The sequence below is a fragment of the Schistocerca americana genome, chromosome X, assembly GCF_021461395.2.
Source record: "Schistocerca americana isolate TAMUIC-IGC-003095 chromosome X, iqSchAmer2.1, whole genome shotgun sequence".
Taxonomy (NCBI): Eukaryota; Metazoa; Arthropoda; class Insecta; order Orthoptera; family Acrididae; genus Schistocerca; species Schistocerca americana.
The window spans coordinates 355,324,715-355,345,498 of NC_060130.1; positions in this window are offsets into that span (position 1 = coordinate 355,324,715).

A 20,784-nucleotide genomic window follows, 5' to 3' on the forward strand; every position below is an offset into this window, starting at 1 on the left:
CTTTTACTTCTCAGTCAAGTAGCTCCTCAGCTAGCCTCACAAGGACTGAGTGCACCCCGCTTGCCAACAGAGATCTGCAAACCACGATAGTCACCCATCCAAGTGCAAGCTGAGCACAACAGCGCTTAACTTCGGTGATCTGACGGGAACTGGTATTACCTTTGTGGCAAGGCCGTTGGTCCGCGGTTGTCTTATGACCTCTCCTAATTTACTTTCTACTTCCCCTTCCATTATTCAATAAAGTTGTCATGTGATAATTTTCATGCGTGTGCCATTAGACTGACCGTGCGGTAACTTTCGCATACTGCTTTCTTCGGAAGCGTAATATGCTACTGGTCATTAAAACTGCAACATCATGAAGAAGACACGAAAAAAACCTCAAGGGTATTGTGTGCTTACATAAGTAAATTACCAGCATTTCCGCGCAGTTGCACAGAGTAGACAAAGACAGTCTACGTACTGGTATCTGAGGATAGATTACATAGTTGCTTTCTCAATTAGAAATCGCATTTAAATGTTGACTGGTTGTGTGACTATCATGTTATGCCGTACGAAATAAGGTAAAACGTCAATTAGCAACTGCCAGAATTCTACAGGAGCAGGATCGAGGTCGATCTAGACAGCAGTTTATCATTCTGCGTTATTGGTGTTTACGTTAATAGAGTTCCCGAGACTGTCGTGGAAATATGGAACCGATGGGTTCAGGAACGCCATATTCAACGCCTGCAGGATCTCAGTAGTCCCGGTGACTAGCGCCGAGAGGAGAGACAATTATTCTCTCAGCCGTGCAAAATTGTACAGCCTTGTCACGTACGTTAAGTAAGGAAATATGCTTCTTTGTATCAAGAAAATTATCCAATAGGACACTGCGACGACATCTGGACCACTGTCTACTGTCAGCTTGGCGAACAATATTACGCCTTCGTCTTACGTGGCAGCATTGGTGCAGCTAACAATTGGTTGGTTTGAGGTGAAAAAAGACCAAACTACAGGGTCATCAGTCCCTAGATTAAGTCCTTCATCATACTATGGACCCATTGGGTCAACAATACCACCCATGATTCATATACACTGCTGGCCATCCAAAATGCAACACCAAGAAGGACTGGAGATATAACAGCCGTATTGATCTGGGAGATAACACGTTGTACGAAGATTATGTGATTAAAAATACAATCCCACGTGAAGTGAGGAAGATGATGAAATCAGTATTGAGTGTTGCCTTCACTGTTGGCTATAACAGCTGCTACACGCCTTGGCATTGAATCAAAGAGGCCCTGGAAGTGTGTTGGAGTACAGCAGTCCATGATAATTCCACGTGTTACCAAAGTTGATCTGGTGTAGCACAGGATACTGTATCCTGGGCCAGGTGTTCTGCTATCAACGATCAGACGGTTCCGATAGGCGAGAGACCAGGAGAATGGGGAGGCCAAGACAGCAATGCGATCCAATGGGCGACGAAGAAGTCTTGAACATTGCGTGCCACGTGTGGTCGTGCATTAACTTATTGCAATGTAGCTGTTGGCAAGCCCCGAAGGTATGGGAGGACAACAGGCTCCAGCACTTCAGAAATGTAGCGCTGGCAGTTTAGTGTACCCGCACTGCATATTAGGGAGATGCGGGAGTGGAATCTAATACCACACCAAACCATAATACCGGGTGCAGGGCCGGTATGGCAATGCGTAAGGGTGCAAGCTTCCTACTTTCAATTGTAATCAAGACTTTAATAAAAATGGGAAAGGTAATGTTAATAAGAACACTGGGAGGAGTTGTGGTCCAAATAACAATAGATTTATTCAATCAAAAGACAAGATAATGGCTAAAGAAACGCCACACAAACATTTTTATTTGACAAACGCTTTCACTAATATGCCGTCTATGGTGAACAAAGTGATCAGCTGGGGATCATCGGATCATCACACGACACTAACCAGAAGTAATTGCTTTACCTGACTTCATACATGTGAATCTGTGGTATGGTCCAAAACCTACGCTACTATCAAGCATCTATACTCTACTATTCCATAAAGAAAAATATGATTCGAAAGACCAGGGTGCTGAGAAGCATATATTGGACCCCTACGCCGTAGCAGAGAATACTTTACCCTCCTGCCGGTAAGAGTGGCACACCACGATGCGCTTGGCAACTGGAGTCATGGAAGGCAGCAATCTGTTATTAATGGCGCGCGCCCAAAAAATGCAAGTACGCCATCTGACGTTCGACTAATTCAGAACACAGGTACTTCCCTGTGAGCCTCTGAAACCCCGGTGGATTCCACTGTGCAGGTAGACCCGTTTGTTGATCTGGCAAACCAATTTGACTCCGTGCCACGACTATGCGTGACGGAATATGTTAAATGTTTAGACGGCCAAATCAAAACAAATAAGTACACTCACGCATCACTCGTCATGTGCATAATACTAGAAGCAGTACCTCTGACGCCGGCCGAAGTGGCCGTGCGGTTAAAGGCGCTGCAGTCTGGAACCGCAAGACCGCTACGCTCGCAGGTTCGAATCCTGCCTCGGGCATGGATGTTTGTGATGTCCTTAGGTTAGTTAGGTTTAAGTAGTTCTAAGTTCTAGGGGACTAATGACCTCAGCAGTTGAGTCCCATAGTGCTCAGAGCCATCTGAACCATTTGAAGTACCTCTGACGTTTCAGATGGTGACTGGCACAGGCTCTAAGTAGCACACTAGCAAAGCACACAAGTCTCACTGTTAAGGTAAAGACTTGCAGTTCTTTACCAGTGAAGCGCCAGTACAAGAGTGTCTTCTTCTCTTTCTCTCAGCTTTCCTCGCCAGCTCGGTAGCATAGCACATTAACATCTTAGAGTACTCCAACTTCAGCACAAGCCAAACACGAGCCGGAGCACCGCATTCGAAACAGGGAGACTGCCCCTTGCTCTGCATACACAGATTTGACCAACCAGAGACTATAAAGTTAATTGGAAGAAAAGGAAAAAAGATTCAGCTTCGCGGCCTCTTTCCCGCGCTCTTACACGTGTCTTTTGCTAAAAACATGACCTGGATGGAACCACAGCCCTCCATAAATAAATCGTTATCTCCCTTGTTGCGTACATTTCGAACTTCGCAAAGAACGGCCATAAACTTCCTGAAAGCGTCGTGCCTTCACAAATATGTTTTGTAGCAGAGTCTGGACGTCTGGACGCCACTGCCCTGTCCCACGGATATTCCCAGAAACACACAGTCGTCTCATCGGCTTCCTGTCAGTAAAAGGGCGCATCCCCTGCTTTATTGCCGGTCTTCAATGCTCTGCCCATTGCAGCAGCGACTCCTCGGCGCTAGTCAGCCTACCCGGATGGGGCCGCCGACCGGCCGGCGCCATCCATTGTGTCTGCACAATGAGACCGAGGAAGTCGGCAGTCCGCAAATGTTTTCACCCAGGTTCCGCAGAAAAAATGCTCCCCTCAGCCCTCTGCCGCCTTACGCTTTTATTGCAGTCGTTTAAAATCGGCACCCTCTTCCTGTGAACACTGGTAAAGCCTACTGCTATTGTTTCATTAGAGCACACAAGCAAGAGCATTAACTACGGCCAACCACTTCATCATATGAATGTAGTCAGATCGTATTGAGTTACACTAACCAAGTAATATAGATCAACTTACCTGAGGACATTACGCAGCATAACACTGTATTAGAAGTGAGAGTGCTCTGCAATCTCTCAGCCGGCCGGGGTGACCGAGCGGTTCTAGGCGCTATAGTCTGGAACCGAGCGACCGCTACGGTCGCAGGTTCGAATCCTGCCTCGAGCATGGATGTGTGTGATGTCCTTAGGTTAGTTAGGTTTAAGTAGTTCTAAGTTCTAGGGGACTGATGACCTCAGATGTTAAGTCCCACATCGCTCAGAGCTATTTGAACCATTTTTGCAATCTCTCACTACCTCCTCGTTCCTCTCAAATTGATTCTTGGGTAGTGTCACACTTTAAAGTGTGACACTCCCCAAGAATCAATTTTGACACTTCAGTTGGCTCATTATCAAAGAAATAAACATGAATCAATCTTTGTTCACCATGAAACGCAGCACGATGTTATACCCTGTCTTTACCACATTCAACCAGGTGTCATACATACACTATCTGCTGCGTGCCTACAAAATTAAAGTGCGAAATAAAAATGTGATGGTGTACCATCGGGTAATACTCTTGTAGACCCAGACCTAAATGACAGTTACTAAACCGTTATAGGGTCATGCAGACATTTATCTACTCATTCATCCTGAATTGGAGCCAAAGAAGGTTATTTCTCTAACCAGAATATAATAATGTTGTCTTGAGAATTCTCTGCCCCAAGGAAAATTACTACTCCTGCTAAATTATACACTTGGTTGCATTCATTCCTTGATTGAACATCGATCACAAACGTTCTCACATTCACCCAATATAAAAGATTCCTAGTTTTCATTTTGCATGGGTCATATGTTCAACTTGATTCTCTAATATGTGTCAGTCTGTTCCTTTAGCACAAAGATGTAAGCGTCGACACAACAAAACAACATACAAGTGACACAAAACAAGCGAATCTTTACACAAAACGAAAAATAATACATGAGTTCATTAAGTTAAAAAAACTTGGTAAGAAAACACAGAAAATACACGCAATCTTGTAAAAAAATGAAATCAGAAAGGCACATGTAAAATGAACTTAACTGGAAACAACAAATACCACCAACCGTTCCCTTCTCAAAAGAGTTTAGAGAGTCCGATTTTTAAATTTACAATTGTCACACGAATAAAAACCACACTACACTACTCGTGTCATGTCGGAAGTTCCATGCGGCTTTTCGCGGATGATGCTGTAGTATACAGAGAAGTTGCAGCATTAGAAAATTGTAGCGAAATGCAGGAAGATCTGCAGCGGATAGGCACTTGGTGCAGGGAGTGGCAACTGTCCCTTAACATAGACAAATGTAATGTATTACGAATACATAGAAAGAAGGATCCTTTATTGTATGATTATATGATAGCGGAACAAACACTGGTAGCAGTTACTTCTGTAAAATATCTGGGAGTATGCGTGCGGAACGATTTGAAGTGGAATGATCATATAAAATTAATTGTTGGTAAGGCGGGTACCAGATTGAGATTCATTGGGAGAGTCCTTAGAAAATGTAGTCCATCAACAAAGGAGGTGGCTTACAAAACACTCGTTCGACCTATACTTGAGTATTGCTCATCAGTGTGGGATCCGTACCAGATCGGTTTGACGGAGGAGATAGAGAAGATCCAAAGAAGAGCGGCGCGTTTCGTCACAGGGTTATTTGGTAACCGTGATAGCGTTACGGAGATGTTTAATAAACTCAAGTGGCAGACTCTGCAAGAGAGGCGCTCTGCATCGCGGTGTAGATTGCTCGCCAGGTTTCGAGAGGGTGCGTTTCTGGATGAGGTATCGAATATATTGCTTCCCCCTACTTATACCTCCCGAGGAGATCACGAATGTAAAATTAGAGAGATTAGAGCGCGCACGGAGGCTTTCAGACAGTCGTTCTTCCCGCGAACCATACGCGACTGGAACAGGAAAGGGAGGTAATGACAGTGGCACGTAAAGTGCCCTCCGCCACACACCGTTGGGTGGCTTGCGGAGTATAAATGTAGATGTCGATGTAGATGTCATGTAACAGGTTAGAATTGGCAGCTATGTGGGATGAGTTTGCCAAGATGGGTTACCCCTTTTTCTCGGAATGTAAAGTACGGGCAGCCCCCTCAATATGGCAGGACCTTGTCTGTCAGCAGCAAACAGTGGCGTCTCAATTGATGACCATCTTGGATGACGTGGTAGTCGGCAATGCGTTGCCGCTGTTAAAGACGTTCATGGGATGACACGGGCAGCATATGGACACAGGTTTGAGATGAATCACCTCCCGCCATCGCCGTCTCCATCGACCATAGGTTCGTATGAGCAGTTGCCAGCGGGCTCGTGCGCATGCGCAGAGCTGAATTCGCGTATGAGCAGTGCCTTCCTCCCGCTCCTGGCTACTTGAAGCGTGGCTGTTTGCTGTATGAGCAGTAGCAGCAAGTAACCAGATGCCACCCGGAAAATTTTTTCTGGCGCGCCCAAGCTGCCAGATTCGCGCATGCGCAGAGCAAGCTGAGTTATAGTGGGGGGGGGGGGGGGGAGATCCTTCCCCACGTGACCCGTGTATATGTTTCGTGTCTTCGAAATATTGCTGCTCTCTTCGTTTACAGCTCCCACGTCAAATGAAATCAAAATGGATTTCTGTGGCCGGAAGCCATCAAGTGAATTAATACACATTCTCATAACCACGAAAGACCAAAATAAGTCAGTAGTTTCAATTTTCTGATTTAATACTATTTCCACGTGATTAGTAATCAACCATTAATGTCTTAATGAAGCTATTTCTGTCTGTTTTGTAGAGAAATTTGTTTCTATTAATTTTTTTCTGCTGAGGCAGTTAGTTTATTTGGAACGAAGTGTTTCATTCCGCACTATTGGCTACTTTCAACTTCGTTCAATTTCAAGTGCAAATTTTCATTTTCTGGGACGAATGACATTATACCATAATAAAGAACCAAACATGAGAATACAGTACTGGACCTCCGAGAAAATTGGTATCACGAAAACCACATGAAAAGCTGAATACCAGGTACTTCAGAGTGCATCTGGTCATAGAAATGTGCAATTAGAGAGGAATGAAGCATTTTACTGTGGTTTATGAAATTCCCATGCTGGCTGGAGTAGTCACTGTTGTCCTGTTCTTTGTATGACACTGTAAGATCTCTTAATGCTATATACGTACGAACATACGAAAACATTTACTTGAAGCTGACTAAGTAGGCAAATTTGGTCAGTAGTTTTGAACTAAATATTTTGTTTCAAAAATAATGACAGCTGTAGCAGAAGTTTACAAAAAAATGGCTCTGAGCACTATGGGACTCAACTTCTGAGGTCATTAGTCCCCTAGAACTTAGAACTAGTTAAACCTAACTAACCTAAGGACATCACAAACATCCATGCCCGAGGCAGGATTCGAACCTGCGACCGTAGCGGTCTTGCGGTTCCAGACTGCAGCGCCTTTAACCGCACGGCCACTTCGGCCGGCCAGAAGTTTACAAATCTGCCTTCTGTGAAAGTGTTTTTCGATCACAAGGCACTTGTCTAGTACTTCCTCTAGGCCAGAAGTTATTTCTTAAATTTGTGTTTACGTCTTAAATTTATAGAAAGACATTCTATGGTAAATTGTAGACTGGCAGCATACCGTGTTTTATCGTTTTAACTCCGCATATGGCTTCATATTTAATCCTAGAGTAGAATATAAACTGTCAGTTGTACAGTTTCTTTGCCTCACAGACAACATTGTTAATTTTTTGCACATTTTGAAATAGTCGTGAAATTTATTGTCCTTTATTGTGGTGTAAGCTACACAAGAAACTTTTTTTTTCAAAAAAATTGTATTCCATCCTATTAGCTTTTTGCAGTGCTGTGTAGATGTAAACCTGTTGGAAATGTTACATAACAATATTGCAGAGTACGAATTTAAAAAACAATCTGTCAAATCCACCCCATAGCAAAATGTTATGGTACTTCGAGCAGTGGAGTCTAATTTTGAAATGATATTTTGCCAAGGACTGCTTCCTTATTTGCATCGTTTATTTGGGTGGGATATGATAAAACAATTGCTCTAAGTACAACTCTGTATGTCCTCTCAACAACATGCCGCACGGCTGCACATCGTCACGTGATGCCCCACCACGAAATTCCACCAAAAATTCGACGAAAAGCGTATGAGCAGAGCAAGCACCAAGCACGGGCTGCCTACGTCATCGTAGCTGCGCATGCGCAGTACAGCCTGTTGCCTGGTGCTGTCTGGTAACTGCTCAAACGAACCTCATGTCTCCAGACGAATAAGTACCTCCAGAATGAGATTTTCACTCTGCAGCGGAGTGTGCGCTGATATGAAACTTCCTGGCAGATTAAAACTGTGTGCCCGACCGAGACTCGAACTCAGGACCTTTGCCTTTCGCGGGCAAGTGCTCTACCATCTGAGCTACCGAAGCACGACTCACGACCGGTACTCACAACTTTACTTTTGCCAGTACCTCGTCTCCTACCTTCCAAACTTTACAGAAGCTCTCCTGCGAACCTTGCAGAACTAGCACTCCTGAAAGAAAGGCTATTGCGGAGACATGGTTTAGCCACAGCCTGGGGAATGTTTCCAGAATGAGATTTTCACTCTGCAGCGGAGTGTGCGCTGATATGAAACTTCCTGGCAGATTAAAACTGTGTATCCGACCGAGACTCGAACTCGGGACCTTTGCCTTTCGCGGGCAAGTGCTCTACCATCCTGTACCTCGTCTCCTACCTCCCAAACTAGGTAGGAGACGAGGTACTGGCAGAAGTAAAGTTGTGAGTACCGGTCGTGAGTCGTGCTTCGGTAGCTCAGATGGTAGAGCACTTGCCCGCGAAAGGCAAAGGTCCTGAGTTCGAGTCTCGGTCGGGCACACAGTTTTAATCTGCCAGGAAGATTCAAGTACCTCCATTCAGCGTTCTGCAGGCAGTCGCATCCTGCACGCCCTTCCATTCAGCGGTAGTCCCTCGGGACCTTGGAGTCGAAAGTGGTGGTGAAACTGCTCGCATGACGCCTGACCAACAGACCTTGACTGTCCTGTCTGCTTGGAGCCTCGTCTGCTAAGCTGCTACGGCCGATCCGGTGACAGTGACCTCTTCAACTGCCTGATACGTCGCCATCAACTCAGCTTCCACAGTCTGCACAGTGCTTACATGGGGACTTAGTGCCGTGTTTTTACAAATATGTTTACAGCATAAATACATATATAATTATAATGAAATTGTAATGGATTGCTTTATATGATTACGCTAAGAATAAAAAATAAATAAAATCGTTTACAGAATTCTTTTGACAAACATAAAATCTTATTCTATTCTACAATTACTATGTGATTTTATTACAGCAATAATTTTAAATGATTAATTTTCTGTGTTAATAATCTTAAGTAGTGTGAGGTGTTGTAATGTATGACAGTATAGTGTTAATTTCCCATAACCTTTCATGCAATCAAAGTACTAAGCCGGCTTAGACTACACATACACTTCAGTCACTCTCATACCATCTAAGTCTACTAATTATTCATGCAATCCAACTACTATAAAAGATATACGAACTACTAGACTTCCCATTACTTTGTCATTATGGTGGCACTAACGCTGGTGTATGGCGTGAATCTCGATGAGCCCCGATGTCACCAGTCTGCTCTCTCCTATGTGGCAAAAAACCACTGCAAAATTCTCTTTTTGCTGAAACTGACACAAAATGTTTTCAGGTTGGTGTACAAATTTTCCACTCCAGCTCATGGAAAAAACATAAAAAGCACAAGGTATTATCGACATTAGACTGCAAAGCTACATTTCTTCCGTTCTTAACTTTCTCACAAATTGCTGGTGTGCCTCGCTCACTCTGCAAACATACACCAAAATGACTCACACATTCCGTGCTCATGCCAGAAAGTACCAACTATCGCCCAAGATCTACTACTCAGGCGCTCGCGAACTACTCGCGAAAGCCCACACGAATATCATCACACAATAGTGCGGAAAACCACAAGAGGTGCAGGAAGGTCGAACTTATTGAAAGCGAGGAGAAGCGGAATTTTATGAACTGAAGGGAGGACTCCCGCTGAAGATTACTGCACTTTGAAAGCGAGAATATGTGGAATTCTACGATCTGAAATGACTCTGAAGAAGTGTAAGCCTAAGCGCTACTTATAGAAATAAACGTAGGCCGAATGAAGGTTTTGCAGTAACATGCAGTCGCTATAGTTTGTGTCATGGAAGATAAAGTTTACTGCTATCTTTCTGTGGCATATTTGATACAAAGAAGGCCAGGGTTTAATGATGTGTCTACGTTGATATGATTATAAAGTACTGCATTTAAAGTCGCCACTAATATGCAGTTTTGCAAGAAGTTCTTTTCATCTCTGATTACGTTCTTAAATCCGTTGCATTACTAAACTAACAATGTCGGCAGAGGAATAAAATTAATGATCCCATGTTATTCCTGGCCGGCCGGAGTGGCCGTGCGGTTCTAGGCTCTACAGTCTGGAACCGAGCGACCGCTACGGTCGCAGGCTCGAATCCTGCCTCGGGCATGGATGTGTGTGATGTCCTTAGGTTAGTTAGGCTTAATTAGTTCTAAGTTCTAGGCGACTGATGACTTCAGAAGTTAAGTCACATAGTGCTCAGAGCCATTTTTTGTTACAGGGTGTGGTAGATAAGTAATGAGACTGGCCGCCGCGCGGCGCCCCAGTCGCTCGCAGGGCGGTCTCCACCTGTACGTCATGTGGTGGGGGATCTGAGCTAACAATACAACCAGTTCGCATTCGCGTCGGAGCTCTGGTGCAGTGAGGGTCGAGCTTCGCGTATTACGTTGTTTGTGTGCCCGTGACACTTGTGAAAACGCTGAAGATGGTTCGCTCGATAGAACAGCGGTATGCAATCAAATTTTGCTTTCGCTTGGGCAAAACTGCTTCGGAAACTTTTGCTATGATTACGGAGGCCTACAAAGAAGACTCCCTATCAAGAGCTCAAGTGGTCCGGTGGTTTAATGAATTTAAAAACGGGAGGGAATCCGTTGAAGACATGGAACGATCTGGACGCCCTTCAACGAGTCGTGTGGATGAAACGGTGGCCAAAGTGAAAGAACTCCTGGACTCTGACCGTCGTTTAAGTCTCAAAATGATCGCCGATGAGGTCTCCGTGAATAAATTTACGGTTCACCAAATTGTTACGCAAGATTTGATGATGAGGAAAGTTTGCGCAAAATTGGTTCCCCGAGTGCTCACCGCCGAACAAAAGCAACAACGAGTGGACGTTTGCCGTGAGATGTTGAATGATTTGGAAAATAATCAACACTTTTTAGACAACGTAGTAACAGGTGACGAATCGTGGACATTCCAGTACGACCCGGAGACGAAAGCCCAGAGCTCGGAGTGGCACACACCGGCATCCCCGCGGCCGAAGAAAGCAAGAATGTCAAAGTGCCGCATCACGACAATGCTGATTGTGTTTTTCGACAAGCGGGGGTTAATTCACAAAGAGTTTGTCCCTCAGGGGAAGACTGTCAGTGCCGAATTCTGCAAAGAAGTCCTTCAGCGATTGCACAGAGCCGTCAAACGGAAGCAACAGGACCTTGCTCAACGCTGGCGTCTCCACCACGACAACGCTCCGGCGCACACAGTGTTCCTCGTGACCTCCTAATTGACCCGAATTGGAGTTGAAGTTTTGCCACAGCCACCATACAGCCCTGACTTGAGTCCTCCTGATTTCTTCCTATTTCCGAAGGTCAAAAGATGCCTGAAGGGTCATCGTTTCGACGATATTCCGAACATCCAACGTGCTGTCACGAAGGCACTAACTGGGATAACTCAAACGGACTACAGTGGGGCCTATGAAGCTTGGAAAACGCGCTGGCAACGTTGTGTCGACGCCCAAGGCGAGTACTTTGAAGAATATTAACGTTTTGTACAAATTGGATCAATAAATTTGTTTTTCTAGACTGAGTCTCATTACTTATCTATCACACCTCGTATTCCTGCATTTTTCTCTAGTTTTTCACTTCTGCACATTTCGCAGGTTATGACGAATTACAGGTGGCTAAGACGTATTTTACACTGCCGGAAAAAAATTGGTACTCCGTTTTAGAGATTTCGATTTCACTCAAGATTTATTGCTGCAACGGTGTAATAGAGTACATGAAATGATTACATTCACAGATCGATTGCACAAGCGGTTATGAGGTACTAGGTATCGACTGATGCTGAACCACCAAACCTCCACTGGCGGCAGTGCAGGAACTGACTCAGGCATACAGTCGATTGTGCAGATGGAGAATACTGTTCTGTGATACGTTATGCCACGCCTGCTCGACCTGTTCACATGGTTCTGTAAGAGTTCGTGGCTGACAACTAGCACGAATCACTTCTTTGTACCATCATACCCCACACGTGTTCAATTGGAGGCAAGTCCATGTGCTCAATTGGAGACAAGTCTGGAGATCGTGCTGGCCATGGAAGTTTCTGAGCGCCTTTCAGTATACGTTGAGTTTCACGAGCAGTATGTGGGCGAGCATTATGCTTTTGGAACAACACATCACGTTCCTGTTCCAAGAACAGCAAAAGAATGGGTCTAAGAACATCCTGTGGGGGGCTGTCAGCAGTACAGTCAACCTGTTCTTCAGCCAATGGACAATAGATACACGGCGGATGACTTTTTGCACTGGTAGTTAAAAACAATAATAATAAAGGTGAAATGAAACAAAATAAGCACACATATAAAACATGTTGACAGAACACTGATAAATGAAGAAGCAGTTTCCTGTTAATCGAAATTGGAAGAACCTGCCATAGGGTAGAGATTCAGTTGTTGAAGGGGAAAAGGTTGGCCAGTGAAGAGGGCGAAACTGTGGTGATATAAGGATGGAGGATTGGTGTATTACAGCGATGAGGTAGAAGTGGCTGTTGGGACAGAAGAGGGGGTTGAGTAGAGGCAGGAACTGCTGACACTATTAGCTGCTTCGAAAGGGTTGTGGAGAAAAAAAGGCAGAAGCGGAAAAAAGAGTGACAAGTAGAAAGAAAGAAAGCCCTGATAGGGTGGGCTGTGTGGGGTGGGCCTGTAGCTGATAGGATGGGCAAATGTCAGGGCAGAGTTCATGATCTGGGAGGGAGAGATGGATGAAGTGTTGGGAGAGCATGAAGAGGGTGTGTTAGAGGAGGGTTGGTGGGATGTGTTACCAAAGATGCGGCAGTGTATGAGGATTAGAAAGCAGAGGGGAAACGAAAGGATTATGGGAGTCGAGTGTGCGGATGGTGTACTTTGTTTGGAGGTGTTCATTGTGAGTGAGGAGAGGGGGAACGTGATGAGGTGTAAAGGAACCTTGTGGGGGAAGGTAAATAAATGCGGAAAGCGAGGCGGAATTGATTTGCAGACCTGTGTTCAAACTCTTATGGCTAATTGAAATACTGACACTAGTGAGTGCACACTTCGATTCTATATGGTCTAAATTATGACATTATCAGAGTTGTGAGAGTATATTTGTATTATATGAGGGCATGCAGAAAAGTAATCTCTCCGATTTTTTATGTGAAAAGCCTTAAAGATTTTTAGATAAAACAAGTGTTATTAACTTTTGTGTCGTCTCGTTGTCACTGTAGATTCTTATACCAGGGGAAGCGAGGAGAGGATGTTGTTTGGTGGCTGGCATCCACTTTCTACACCACAACTGTACTGTATGAACAGGGTTATTTATTTATCAGAACAGAAAGCTACTTACCTTTAAGCAAGTTGTTGTGATACAAACTCTCCTATAATAGTCCACATTAGCCTCACTGCTGGTGACGTACAAGTTCTGCTATAAACACTACACTCTCGTAGCCAGTGACGTGAACTGACAGACGCCATCTAGAATAGTGACTAAGCTAGTATCTGAGCTGACTGCGACTGCGACTGACTCTGTCTGTGACTGGGCTCACTGTCTGTGACTGACTGGGTGACCGACTAGGCCCTCCGGTCCATGGAGGTGATCTAAATTCTTGTTGTCGAGAAGGCGTTGGCGGCGCGTTGCTTGGGAGTCTGTGTTTGGCCTTTCCCTGACAGGCGCTCTTGATTCAGCACCTATTATCGATCCTCTGCCGGCCGCGGTGGCCAAGCGGTTCTAGGTGCTTCACTCCGGAACCGCGCGACTGCTACGGTCGCAGGTTCGAATCCTGCCTTGGGCATGGATGTGTGTGATGTCCTTAGGTTAGTTAGGTTTAAGTATTTCTAAGTTCTAGGGGACTGTTGACCTCGGACGTTAAGTCCCATAGTGCTCAGAGCCATTTGAACCATCGATCTTCTTGCAACCTCTTGCCGACCAGTGTGCTGGCGACTGCTTATGGAAGCACATTAACAGTCTATGTCTTTACTCTTCATGCCTACATATTTTCAGCCCTCTGCCACTAGAGGGCTAAAACTGTAACGTGTGACATGTAAATGTGTAATGTAACTATGTCGGCTCGTGAGAAACAATGTGCTGTAATCGAGTTTAGAATTTTACGAGTTCGTCCACACATAGAGCACCGTCTCCTTCAGCATGACAATGCCAGACAATACACGAGTGCTGCGACATCTGCAACAAACAGATGCCTTGGATTTACTGATCATCCTCCATACAATCTCGACTTGGCCCCATCCGATCTTTATCTGTTTCTAAAACTTAAAGAACACTTTCGAGCACTTCACTTTGATAGCGATGCAAGCAGAGGTTAGGCTGTGGCTCTGTCAACAAATTCAAACATCCTACAGTGACATTATCAGCAAGCTGGTCTCACTTTAGGAGGGATGTGTTCGTCGCCAGGGTGAATGTGTTGAGAAATAAATATGTAGATATGGCGAATAAAGATGTAGAGTTTTAATAAAGTTCCTAATATAAAAAAAAACTTAATAAATTTTAATGTAAAAAATTTTCAGGAATAAAATATTACATTCATTACGGAAAATGTACAATACTAAAGCGAAAAACGGAAGACTAATGTTAAATATTTTGAAAAACATCTCGTTGAAGCTTGCTGGGTTGTCATGGCGTACTGAGAGAGCAAAACGTAAGTGAACGCATGGTGTCAGTTGTTTCGGACATCTCCGAAAGAACACACATCACACAAAACCGCAGCTGTGATACACATTAAGCTTATTCGTGGTGAAGGGGGTTGGGAGGGGGGAGAGAAAAGAAAAGGGAAGGAACTAGTGATATTAGAAGCATCAGAATTTTATATAGAATAAGGAGGGACAGCTGAAAATAGATGCCAGATCGGGCCTCGAACCCGGGATCGCCTGGTTATTAGGCAGTTGCATTAACCATTGTGCCACCCGGGCTCTGTGTATCGCAAATTCACAGACTACGTCCAGATGCTCCATGACCAACACACATTCGCATTTAGCGCTACCTATCTGCAGTCCCCCTTGCTCACTAATTTTAAAGTTCTGTTGGCGGTTGAATATAAACGTGCATCTTCACTGAAGGTTGTAGATTAATTGCCCACTTAGGAACGCCAGCACAACAGCTGTGCGTGTTTGGTCAGAGAATTAGCTGCTCTCCGTAAACTGAGTGGATGGATCAACTGTGAGCTTGAAGGGGTGTCTTTGGACGACCGCCCCGAGCAAATGTAACAAACAAAATGAGATCAACATAAAAAACGCAATGGTGAACACAACTGTATAATAAGTAGGAGATCCGGGTTCGAGTTCCAATGTTGCACACATTTTTGCTCGTCGCCGCTGATTCCGCATAAAGTCCCGATGCAACTGATATCATTAGTTCCTCCCCTTTCGTTTACTTTCTCCCCCTTACACCTTCAATTTACGTAAGAATAATACTTGTTATTCATTATGGAGATTGTGAGCAGTCTCCATGGGAGTGTCAAAAAAGATTCCTATGCGATCTAGCTGGGGAAAATGGAAGAATTGGTGGTTGTATATTACTGCATTTTTCAAAAAAATGGTTCAAATGGCTCTGAGCACTATGGGACTTAACATCTGTGGTCATCAGTCCCCTAGAACTTAGAACTACTTAAACCTAACTAACCTAAGGACATCACAGACATCCATGCCCAAGGCAGGATTCGAACCTGCGACCGTAGCAGTCACGCGGTTCCGGACTGAGCGCCTTAACCGCGAGACCACCGCGGCCGGCACTGCATTTTTCAAGGAAACGTAAAACTTTGTCAACGTAATGTTCACCTTAAAAGATCCACACGAAACTTTTTCTATGTGCACGTGTATACTCTACACAGGGTACTTCTGGTATCACAACTTTCCACCTCCTTCCCCCTCCCCCTCCCCCTCCCCCATTTTCCGTTCTATTCACAGGTAAAGTGTAGGAATAATAACTAGCTCCTCGCCAGACCATGAAGGGCCAATTGTTGTCTACTGGCCGTCTTGTCATCCTCTGCCTTCCGGCGTCATACGGATACGGTACAGACGGACATGCGGTCAGCACACCACTCTTCCTTGCAACCTTTCCAGACCGTGTAGTCGCTACTGTTCGGTCAAATAGCTCCTCAATTGGCATCATGAGGCTGAGTGCACCCCTTACCAGTCCTCCGTCCAAAAAAATATCCTTGGCAGGTCCGGGAGTCGAATCTGGTTCCTCTGTACGGCACCCATCTATGCTGACCACTCAGCTACGGAGGCAAGCTGTAAGAATAGTGACTGTCTGTAAAGTTCCAAATGAATTCCATTTTCTCTACTTTTCCCGTCGTGGTCTTTTCACCTCTCCGAGATGCACTACTCCTCTATTACAGCGTCTGTCGCTGGAGTTTGTTGAGCATTTCCGTAACGTTCTGCCGAGTAAACGATCTCGTGACGAAATGCGCCGCTCTTCGTTAGATCATCTCTGTCTTTTCTATTAATGTTACTTGGTGAGAGTTTCAGACTGAAGAGCAGTACTCTAAACTGTTCTTCCAAGTGTTTGTACGCCGCTTCTTCCTATGAATCTCAGCTTGGCATCTGTTTGCCGCAGGTGTGGCCCAGCGGTTCTAGGCGCTTCAGTCTGGAACTGCGCGACCGCTGCGGTCGCAGGTTCGAATCCTGCCTCGGGCATGGATGTGTGTGATGTCCTTAGGTTAGTTGGGTTTAAGTAGATCTAAGTTCTAGGGGACTGATGACCTCAGATGTTAAGTCCCACAGTGCTCAGAGCCATTTCAACCATTTTTTTTTGGCATCTGTTTTTCCTACGGTTTGTTTAACGTGGTCACTTCACTTTAGGTCGCTAGATACTTTACAGTGGTTACTGTTTCCAGTGCACTGTCCCCTACAGCGAAATCTTCTAGTAACGAATCTCTTCTCCTGTTTATGCTCAATATGTTACTTTTATTATGTTACCTCGTTTAGGACATGCTACGCAAACATTTGGAAAACGTTCTCAAACCAGAACATGAGATTTACTCTAGACGCAGACGGATGAGACACACGAATTCCGTCCCGCATGAAGTTATGGCGTCAGAAGAGGTATCCGGCCACCAACTGTCACTAACATATCCAAAACCCATATAATAACGCCTACCCCGGAGATAAATGCGAAACAAGCAATGGAGTAGAAGATTTTACATTTATTTACCTTCCAAGTCAACTCCTATTCGCTTTGCATATCTTCCTGAACAACGCTACAGTTTTGTGACGTTGCAGCCATCCTGTAGATAAAACACCATCCTCCAAGAATATCCCCACGGATCCTCCAACGTTATGCACTGGATAACTGATACAAATTGTAAATAGTAGAGGCCCTATAACACTGCGTTGGCGTACTCCCTGAATTACCTTTATATTTGACGAAGTTTCTTCGCTACAAACGATGTGCTATCTACACTACTGGCCATTAAAATTGCTACACCACGAAGATGACGAGCTACAGACGCGAAATTTAACCGACAGTGCTGTGATATGCAAATGATTAGCTTTTCAGACCATTCACACAAAGTTGGCGCCGCTGGCGACACCTACAACGTGCTGACATGAGGAAAGTTTCCAACCAATTTCTCATACACAAACAGCAGTTGACCGGCGTTGCCTGGTGAAACGTTGTTGTGATGCATCGTATAAGGAGGAGAAATGCGTACCATCACGTTTCCGACTTTGATAAACGGATTGTAGCCTATCGCGATTGCGGTTTATCGTATCGCTACATTGCTGCTCGCGTTGGTCTAGATGCAATGACTGTTAGCAGAATATGGAATCGGTGGGTTCAGGAGGGTAATGCGGAACGCCGTGCTGGATCCCAACGGTCTCGTATCACTAGCAGTCGAGATGACAGGCATCTTATCCGCATGGCTGTAACGGATTGTGCAGCCACGTCTCGATCCCTGAGTCAGCAGATGGGGACGTTTCCAGCAGCATTGACTATCAGCTCGGAGACCATGGCTGCGGTTACCCTTGACGCTGCATCACAGACAGGAGCACCTGCGATGGTGTACTCAACGACAAACCTGGGTGCACGAATGTCAAAACGTCATTTTTTTCGGATGAATCCGTGTTCTGTTTACAGCATCATGATGGTCGTATCCGTGTTTGGCGACATCGCGGTGAACGCACATTGGAAGCGTGTATTCGTCATCGCCATACTGGCGTATCACCCGGCGTGATGGTATGGGGTGCCATTGGTTACACGTCTCGGTCACCTCTTGTTCGCATTGACGGCACTTGGAACAGTGGACGTTACATTTCAGATGTGTTACGACCCGTGGCTCCACCCTTCATTCGATCCCTGCGAAACCCTACATTTCAGCAGGATAATGCACGACCGCATGTTGCAGGTCCTGTACGGGCCTTTCTGGATACAGAAAATGTTCGACTGTTGCCCTGGCCAGTACATTCTCCAGATCTCTCACCAACTGAAAACAGCTGGTCAGTGGTGGCCGAGCAACTGGCTCGTTACAATACGCCAGTCACTACTCTTGATGAACTGTGGTATGGTGTTGAAGCTGCATGGGCAGCTGTACCTGTACACGCCATCGAAGCTCTGTTTGACTCAATGCCCAGGCGTATCAAGGCCGTTATTACGGCCTGAGGTGGTTGTTCTGGGTACTGATTTCTCAGGATCTATGCACCCAAATTTCATGAAAATGTAATCACATGTCAGTTCTAGTATAATATACTTGCCAATGAATACCCGTTTATCATCTGCATTTCTTCTTGGTGTAGCAATTTTAATGGTCAGTAGTGTACAAATTTGGTCACTCAGTAAGCTCGTTATAATTAAAGTGTTCACAGAGGTCCAGCGAAAATCGGTTCCAAATTAACACATTAGCATATCTACCAAGTTTCGCTACCATACTATAAATACAGCCTACACTGGACCTCCGCGAGTAGCTGCACTTTAAATATAACTACCCAGTATTTTCAGAATGAAATTTTCACACTGCCGTGGAGTGTGCGCTGATATGAAACTATCTATCAAACTAAAAACTTGTGCCCTACCGAAGTTCGAACTCGGGACCTCCGCCGTTCTTGGGCAAGTACTCTAGCGACCCAGCTACACAAGCATGGCTGCCGACAGCTCCTCACAGCAATATCCTTTCTTCCAGAATTGTTAGTTTTCCAAGCTTCTTAGGAGAGCTTCTGTGAAGTTTGGAAGGTAGAAGACGAGGTACTGGCGGAAGTAAAGCTATGCGAACGGATCGTTAGTCGTGCTTGGGTGGCTCGGTCGGTAGATCACTTGCCTGTGAAGGCAAAGGTCCCGAGTTCCAGGCACAGTCCTGCACACAGTTCTAATCTGCCACGAAGTTTCAGTTGGTATTTTGTTCACTAATTGTTCGGGTGAATGAAGGGTGGGACGGATCACGTGAAAATGAAGTTGAATTGCGCAACTGATGCCAGCGGTCAGTGTTCGGTAGGGTAGCGCGAATGAGTAATCGAGCAATCGGAGCGATTGGTGCGGTGGGATGGAGCGAAATGAAGGGTGTGGTGGCTGGGCTGCAGGCGTGAACATTTCTTCTGCTTCTTCAACATGTCACGTTCATTGACACGGCTCTTTTCTTTCGTATATATGTGCTGCATTATTCTGTGTCAGCTGCGCACAATTGGAGACAACAGGGAACGAGTTCTTCTTGCATCGACAAGTGCTCACTAGCGCCACCAGCCACACTAATGGTCAGCTGCACACAAAGCGAAAGCAGTCCACTCTTACGGCAAACAACGACAGCTGTTGCAACCGATCTGACGCGCACGTGACGTTTTGTGTATGAAACATATTATTTAAAGTTTTACGTTATTATCTATTTCTAGAGACGTGAGGTAACAATTGTTATGTCAAAACGGTGTAGTTTCGTTGCATCCGACACACTTTATAGCAACAAAATTACTAAAACACGTGTAGCTGCCATCACAATATAAAATATGGTGGACAGAGTGTTCTCACCTTACTTTACAGTCGACCTCTTCGACCCTGTTTGCCTGTCCCATCAAACCTTGCACTTACACACAGTTCTGAACCTCTTCATCTGCTGTTTGCTCGGACCACATTAACTTGAAACCACACCAACTGACTAGCAGTACCTATACGTTTCTGTGTCCGCGGATACACTATGTTTGCGGCGCACTCGAATCCTGCCTCGGGCATGGATGTGTGTGATGTCCTGAGGTTAGTTAGGTTTCATTAGTTCTAAGTTCTAGGCGACTGATGACGTCAGAAGTTAAGTCGCATAGTGCTCAGAGCCATATGAACCAAATGCGTTAAAAATTCAATATTGCTACCCTCCATTTGCAAGTTCCCAACATTTTCTATTTAATTTACTTAACTAACGTCTACTTCTACACTATGTGATCAAAAGTGTCCGGACACCCCCCAAAACATACGTTTTTCATATTAGGTGCATTGTGCTGCCACCTACTACCAGGTACTCCATATCAGCGACCTCAGTAGTCATCAGACATCGTGAGAGAGCAGAGTGGGGCGCTCAGCGGAACTCACGGACTTCGAACGTGGTCAGGTCACTGGATGTCACTTGCGGCATACGTCTGTACGCGACATTTCCACACTTCTGAACATCCCTAGGTCCACTGTTTCCGATGTTACAGTGAAGTGGAAACGTGAAGGGAGACGTACAGCACAAAAGCGTACAGGCCGACTTCGTCTGTTGACTGAAGGAGACCGCCGACATTTGAAGAGTGTCGTAATGCGTTATAGGCGGACATCTATCCAGACCATCACACACGAATTCTAAACTGCACCAGGATACACTGCAAGTACTATGACAGTTAGGCGGGA